The following is a 7,629-nucleotide window of genomic DNA, read 5'->3' on the forward strand; positions in this document are numbered from 1 at the left end:
TGGGCTGTGAGCGTGAGTATGGAGGATGGGTGTTTGGCCGTGGAAGTGTTGATGATGTTGGAGATGGTGTTTTAGATGAAAATGAAGAGGAAATGGATAAAAATGGTAGATTCTGATCCCCCGTGTCCCTATGGCTAAGGTAATAGGTGTATATGAGTTGCCATCATTGACAGAGAATGGAGGAGGATTGAGTGTTGTGTGATGCGGAGAGCCCTCCCTGGAGTGAATGGCCTCTCCCTTGGAGGTAATGGAGTTGGGAGTGAAAAAGGAAAAGTTGTTGGGGTGGTTACGGGTGTGTGTGGAGCAGAGGGGTGGTGGAGAGCCAAAAGGGCAGTGCATGTGTCCGTGTGCGTGAGGGAGTAACCGTTTTTTCCTTTTCTCTTCTTTTTTTTTTTCTTTTTGCTTTCTCTTTAAAATACTTATATGAAAAATCAAATGAAATAAAAAAACAAAATAAAATAATAAAATTCATAAAAAACATAAAATAAAATAAGATGCAATAAAAAAAGAAAGACCTATATTATTTAGTCATCCGGACGAAATTGGGTGTTGACACCTGCCACAAAGTAGATGATGCTAGCTATATATCTCGACTCTTCTTTAAGGAAATAGTGAGATTGCATGGTTTACCCAAATCTATAGTGTCTGATAGAGATGTGAAGTTCCTAAGCCACTTTTGGAAAACTTTATGGGAAAAGCTTGGGACTAAACTTCTATTTTCTACTACATGTCACCCACAAACTGATGGGCAAACTGAAGTAGTTAATAGATCTCTATCTACATTATTAAGGGTAATAATAAGAGGTAACAATAAATCTTGGGATGAACATCTACCTCATATTGAATTTGCTTATAACAGGGTAGTCCACAAGACTACTAATCTTTCTCCTTTTGAGGTTGTTTATGGTTTTAATCCTATCACACCTCTTGATTTACTACCTCTTCCAGAACCATCTCTTTTTCTTCATAAAGAAGGTGTTTCTAAAGCGGAGTTCATCAAGAAGTTACATGAGAAGGTCAAAAACCAAATTGAAAAACAAACTCAAAAATATACAGAATACAACAACAAAGGGAGAAAGAAAATAGTTTTTGAAAAAGGAGACCTAGTTTGGCTTCATTTGAGAAAGGAAAGATTTCCCTCTCAAAGGAAGTCCAAACTTAGTCCAAGAGGAGATGGTCCATTCAAGGTGGTCAAAAGGATAAATGATAATGCATACATCTTAGATCTTCCTGAAAGTTATGGTGTCAGTCATACTTTTAACATCTGTGACTTAATTCCTTTCACAGGAGATGATCAATAGGATGCAACAGATCTGAGGACAGATCCTTCTCAAGAGGGAGGGTCTGATGGAAGACCATCTAAGACATACATTGGACCTCTTACTAGAGCCATGGCTATGAGAGTTCAAGAGGAAGAAGGATCACTTAATATTTTGCTTCTATGGAAGGTGAATTATCTTAAACCTTCTTCTCTTAATTAAGCATGTTTACTTTGTTTTGTAGGATTAAATAAATTGGAGGGAGCAGCTGCCAACATGGCATTTGGCACGTGAAAGGAAGGCCTGGTTGGAGAAGCTTGCTGCCAAAGTCATATGCACCCAGCCAAAACCCCAAAATAGCCCAACGTTGGATGAGAAGGTGTTCAAACACGTGAGGAGCTGACTTGGAGCAAGGCATGGGATTTGCTGGAAGGATTTGGTGTTGCTGTTAGGCTTCCCATTTGAAATTAGGCGGGAGTTCAATTCAGAAAAGAGAACCATCTTCACTTATAAATAGGATGGTTTCTTCCTTGTATGGTACTTTAGAGCTATGCCCAAATGCTGAGAAATATATTCCAGTCTTGCATTCTGCTCTTGAGTCAAAATTGCTTGCTAATTCTTCATTTTCTCTCAAGCTTCCTTCCATTATATGAAGGCTTTCTGAGCTGAGAGGCTTCACTCATTTTACCTTGCTTCATTCAAACATCTCCATCACCATTTACTTCATCAATTCCGCTGCACACCAACACATCTACCACACCTCTGATCTGGGAGCTTTAGGCCACTGGTTTCCTCTGGAATTTGGCTCCATCACAAGCCCTCGCTCCTCTACCTCCCTCCTTCTCTTCTCCGCTGCTGCCGCCGCCACCTTAGCGGCACGCTCCACAGACTCAAACTCTTCCATGGCTATATCACAACTTTGCGCAGGAAATCTTGAGAGTTGGAGTTGGGTTGAGAGTTGAGACGAATAGGTTTTGTTGATGACTGTGTTGTGAGTGGGGGAAGGATGATTGGGTTCCGAGGATGGGAGAAACGAGAGGAGAAGAAGGGGTTTTGTGATGGTGAATGGTGGTGCTGGGGATTTCACGCTGATGATTAGTTTGAAGTGGCTGTTGCACTCGGTAGTGGAGGTTGTAGGAAAAAGATGGTCTTGCGGTTTGAATGGGGAACGGTGAGGGAGATTCACGGTGGCTGAGTCAATTCTCGCATGGGAAAGATGTTCAAGCTACTGTTTGGGTGATTGGATCAGCCGAATTGAAATTGTAGAGTTTATGGCGGCTTGGCTATCTCTGGTTTTGTGACTTTCTCCTTGCAGGTTTGGATGGAACAAAAGAAAAGGAAACCACTTATGTGATAATGGCAGGAAGACAACAATGGGATTATGAAGGAGAAGATGCATCGTGTAGTAGCTACTGAGGTATAATTGCAGGGAGTTTAGTAAGGGGAAATGTGGGATTCGAGGATGATACAAAGCAGATCAGAGAAGAAATGTACATGATCCGTGAATGGGTGAATGGGTAGGTTCGGATCAAGTATTGTTTTGATCATTCTAACCTCTATTCTCATGTGATACCATCCCTATGAATTGCAATGCACTTTCTATTTTATTTTTATCTTTGTGAGGAAAATTGTGATTGAGGTTTACTGATGAATGAAGTAGAATAAATTATGAGTAAGTGAATGGATGATAAAAAGAATCAACACGGTAACTCACGGGGTATAACATCATAGCTAAGCATTCAACTATTAACAAGACATTACAGAAACACATTCAAACCTTTATACAAATTCATAACATACCAGTTGATGCTCGTGCTACTTCTTCCCTCTGTTCTGCCACTCTTTTATTTCTTTCTTTCTAGCTTCTATATTCCTCTTCATTGTCTCTGTTCCAGTGATCCGTTCCTCACCAAGACCCTCCTCTCTTTGCTGTGAAAAGCTCCCCCTCAACAATGCATGATCCTCCAAGATGAAGAAGCCTTCCTCCTTCTCCCCTCCTATCCTCCTTCCTCTGCTTTTTTGTTGATGCCCCTTCCATCTCCCTCTGTCTTTTTGTGTCGAAATCCCTGCCAATTCTGTATGCCCAAATCGAATGTACTAGTACCCTACAACCCGCCTCTGCCATCACCCAGCAGCAGAAAACGTTTTGCTCCCCCTGCTTCCAACACACACGTACACTGCTCCTTTAAAAAAAACTTTTTCCTTCTTTTTTTTTCACGTTGCAAAACCTCTTTTCTTTTTGGCTTTTTGCTTTTCCCCTTTTTTTTTAAAATCAAATACAAAATAGTAAAATGAAACTAAAAATAATAACATAAAATAAAATAAAAATGCGGAAAATAAAAGAAAACAAATCAAAAATAGAAAGAGACCTATTATTTAGTTAATCCGGACGAAATTGGGTATTGACACTCCACACATAGTAATAACCTTGTTCTTCTTTCTTCACGATGTTGCCTCCTTCCATTGCATGAAGGCAACAATCCATGCAAAAGTCACCACATAACGCTACCAATTGATGACCTCCTTCCGTAATCTATAATATACTAATAATTGCGTTGAATATGTTTAATTTTTGGTTTGTGGTTGTCAATAAATTCATACTTTCCTTTTATCAATGGTTAAAGTTTTCTTGACTTAGTATCTTATTTGGATTCAAGTCTTTCATGTAGAATCTGTTCTCTTTTTTGTTTAAAATTAAACAATTCTATATAAAAGTTTAACCATTTTGGAAAAGTGTATCTTTAATACTCACAATAGTCATTTTAATATGTATGGTAAAATAATATTGTATATGTTACTTTGGTTACTGTCATAAAAACAATGTAGTGACATTTGTATAAATAAGTCCTCAAATATTACATTGATTTTATTAAGAATCAATATAGTATTTCACTTAATACATTAGTTCCTATTATAACCATAAGTTATAATAAGATTTAATGTAATATATGGGCAATATCAAGGTGTAATTATTTTTTGTTTTTGAGCATCATTTTCATCTTTGTTTGCTTTCATGATGCTACTCATGTAAGAAATCTCTTATTACAACACATCACTTTTATGCAAAGTCATCTTTGCATAAAAAAATCCACCATGTGAAGTCACCTCACCATGTTTAACAACAACTCCCTTCTTATTTTTTATGTTTCCTCCTTTAATCATGTGTAACCAACATTCTACACAAAAATCACCACCACCTAGTGCTTCTCTTTTTTTATAATGTACTTATTTCTACCACACTTAATAGTCACACATCGTTTAGGAGACTAGACCTATTATTTTAAACACTCATTCTTCCTTTCATCTTCCAAAACATCTTTTAAGAACAAAACAATGACTAAACTCTATAGAGTCAAAATGGACAATACCTTAAATGAGGATTGATTGATCCTAACAATCTCACTTAATAAATTTGGGATCAGAACATTGACATCCATAGTGGAGGCTAGTGGTGAAATTTTCTCTATATGTGTATTATTTGAATTTAAATATGTAAAAGTATCATTTTGTTTCCATTTTTTTGTCAAAAAAAATTGACATATAACATCAATTCATCATTATGTAACTCACGTTATATGTGAAACTTTTTCCATAAGTTAAAGTTATATAATATATATATATATATAAACTGTATAACCAATATAAAATAATTATATAAAAAGCTTATTCATTCATCATGTATTTGGTGAAAATTTAATATTGATATAATAAAATAATGAATTATATATTTTAAAGTTTCACTTAGTAATAACCAAAATTGAATATTAAATAAATAAATAAAATCTTTCACACTCTACAATTTTTTATAAAAACTTGCATGCTTTTAAATGAAAATTAAGATACAATGTTTTTTATGTTGTCTATAACAAAGGAGAAATATGGTGACTAAATATAATTACAAATAAGTGAATAAAACAATAAAAAGGGTGTGACTTATAATGAATAAACTAAAAATTACAATACTTTAAATCAAATTATCATATGTTACTCAAGGAAGATAGGTTTAATGTTCAACCAAATTAACTATATTAACCAAAAACTGGTATAATGTTTTTCTTTCCATAATTTTACTTGATATTCTAAAATTTCTTTTCAACTATTACAACATTCTTAAGCATTGCTTAACAACATTAGTTTTTTCCTATACCAAAGTAAAAAGTAACAACAAATGTATCAAAATGCATAAAGTTAACTAACCACTCATTTTTAAAACACATTGTATTAAGTAAATATTGAAAGCTACCTTGTTTCAATATTTAAAATTAACTATATGCAAGTCAATTTTTTGATTTTCTCTGCAAATGTTTAAAAAAACTATCAAAATGAAAATACGCAAATATTTAATATGAACATAAAGTAAATAATAGGTTTAATGTCTCAGTAGGTCCGTATTTTGGTCATGAATTTCAAATAGGTCCTCTTTCTTTTCGGCGTATCAATTGAGTCCTTATTTTTGTAAAATTGAATCAAGTAGAGGTCTACCGTTAAATTGCACAAATGGCCGTAACAGTATTGGTTACGTGGCATGGTCAATGCATTTACTAATCAGACGTGGCATTTAAAACGATTTTTGTATTAAATAATTGGTATGCACATATGTATATTCACTTTTGGGTAAGGGCATACTAGGAAAATTGAAAAACTCAAAGGGTAGCCCCCTTTAATTGAGAAATGCACCTGAGGTTGGGAAACAAATTGGGGGTTCTTACTATTAGGGTTCGCGTGAGGGAAAAAATCCCATTCTTTGTTCGATTCGAAGCGCCGGTGTTCGTGGATGAAGATTATGTAGTTGGAAGTGGGAGGGTGTGCGTTCTTTCTTCGATTCGAAGTGATGGATAATGAAGTGCAGAAGTCGCATTCTTGTTCATCTTCGACATGCAATGGGTGGCGGAATCAAAACTCTGATGTCGTTTTTCGTGGTGGTGGAGTATCTACGATTGAAGAAGGTAATGTGGTGGTGGTGGAATCAAAACTCTAATGTTGTCAAGGTGCGTATTCGAATAAACCTTCAAATAAAACCCTAAAATAAAAAACGTAACCTTTAAACAGAGGTGACATCCTTCAACGGATGTCAAAATCCTTCAACGGATGTCAACATCCGTTTAAGGAAAAAATGTTGACGGATTACTCAATGAAGTGCAAATGTTGTTGTTGGTGTGCTCCTTTCACCAACTATTCTTGAACACTTTCTAGCCACCAAATCAACTCTCTTAGCATAATTCTCTTCATCTTAGCCATTCCACTACCTTGACATCTTTAAATACTCAATCCTCTTGATCAACTTTGGCTTGCTAGGCTTGAGCTCCTTGTCTCTCATCAAAGGGTGGTGGTGACTAGTCTTTCTCTTTTCCTTCTCCCTTTCTTCTTCATCTTTCACTTAGCACTTGGAGCATCTTCAAGGGAGGAAGAATTTGGGGCAGTTTGTGATGCTCAAAATAGTTGTCTCCTTGTGTCCTATAATTCCTTCAATCTCAGGGTCTTCATGATGCTTTTGAGGCTGCAGTCCTCCTTATGTGAACATCTCCCTGCATACGCTTAGACACAACTAGGCTAAAGCCACAAATTAGCCCAAATAAAAGTGAAAATCTATTTACAACAAAAGAGTTAGTTCTATATACAAAATCAAGTCTACACAAGTTAAAAATCATACAAAAGTCTAGTATTGACACGAGTCCCCGGCAATGGCGCCAAAAACCGTGGTAAGACCAGGTATCATTTTCCCAAGAGACTCGTAATACTAGAGAATTGTGCGATTAACAACTCATCTAGACTCAAGAACAGCTCAACATTTAAGAATATGTGCAAAAAGATAAATTCATAAGTAATTACCAGGTTGGACTTTGGTATTGAAGGCACTTGGAAATGGAAAAGACTAGAAATGGTATGAAATGACAATGTTAAGGTTAGTTTTCACCAATGCACTCTTGTGTATAACCAATTTCATCTCCTCTTTATCAATTTACTAAAGTCAATCCACTAAAACACTCTAGCCCTAATCCCTTAGGTGAAAGAGCCTAGGTTTTCCTTATCAAACTCCAATCCCTTGGACAATCTAACAAGCAAACCCGCATTAAGAACTAGGATCTAAGATAACATGTGAATCATCTTCCATCCCTAGAATCAATGAACCACAAGGACTCTTGTTTCAGTTCTAGGTTCCATCTTACGTCCCCATAATCCATGAAACCCCAAAATCAAGTCATGAACGTCCCCATTACATGCAAGCTTTAAGATCAGAAACAAGAATACTAGCAATTGATAGAAAAGGCATATATATAATAAAATCATTCAACAAATACACAAGAATTCAGAGGCTAACACTATCCCCAACAAGATGGGTTTGGTTCTCCATTTCCATGGAGAACCCTAA

This window comes from Vigna umbellata, chromosome 7 (assembly GCF_029865625.1).
Source record: "Vigna umbellata cultivar VRB3 chromosome 7, Vumbellata_1.0, whole genome shotgun sequence".
Classification (NCBI taxonomy): Eukaryota; Viridiplantae; Streptophyta; class Magnoliopsida; order Fabales; family Fabaceae; genus Vigna; species Vigna umbellata.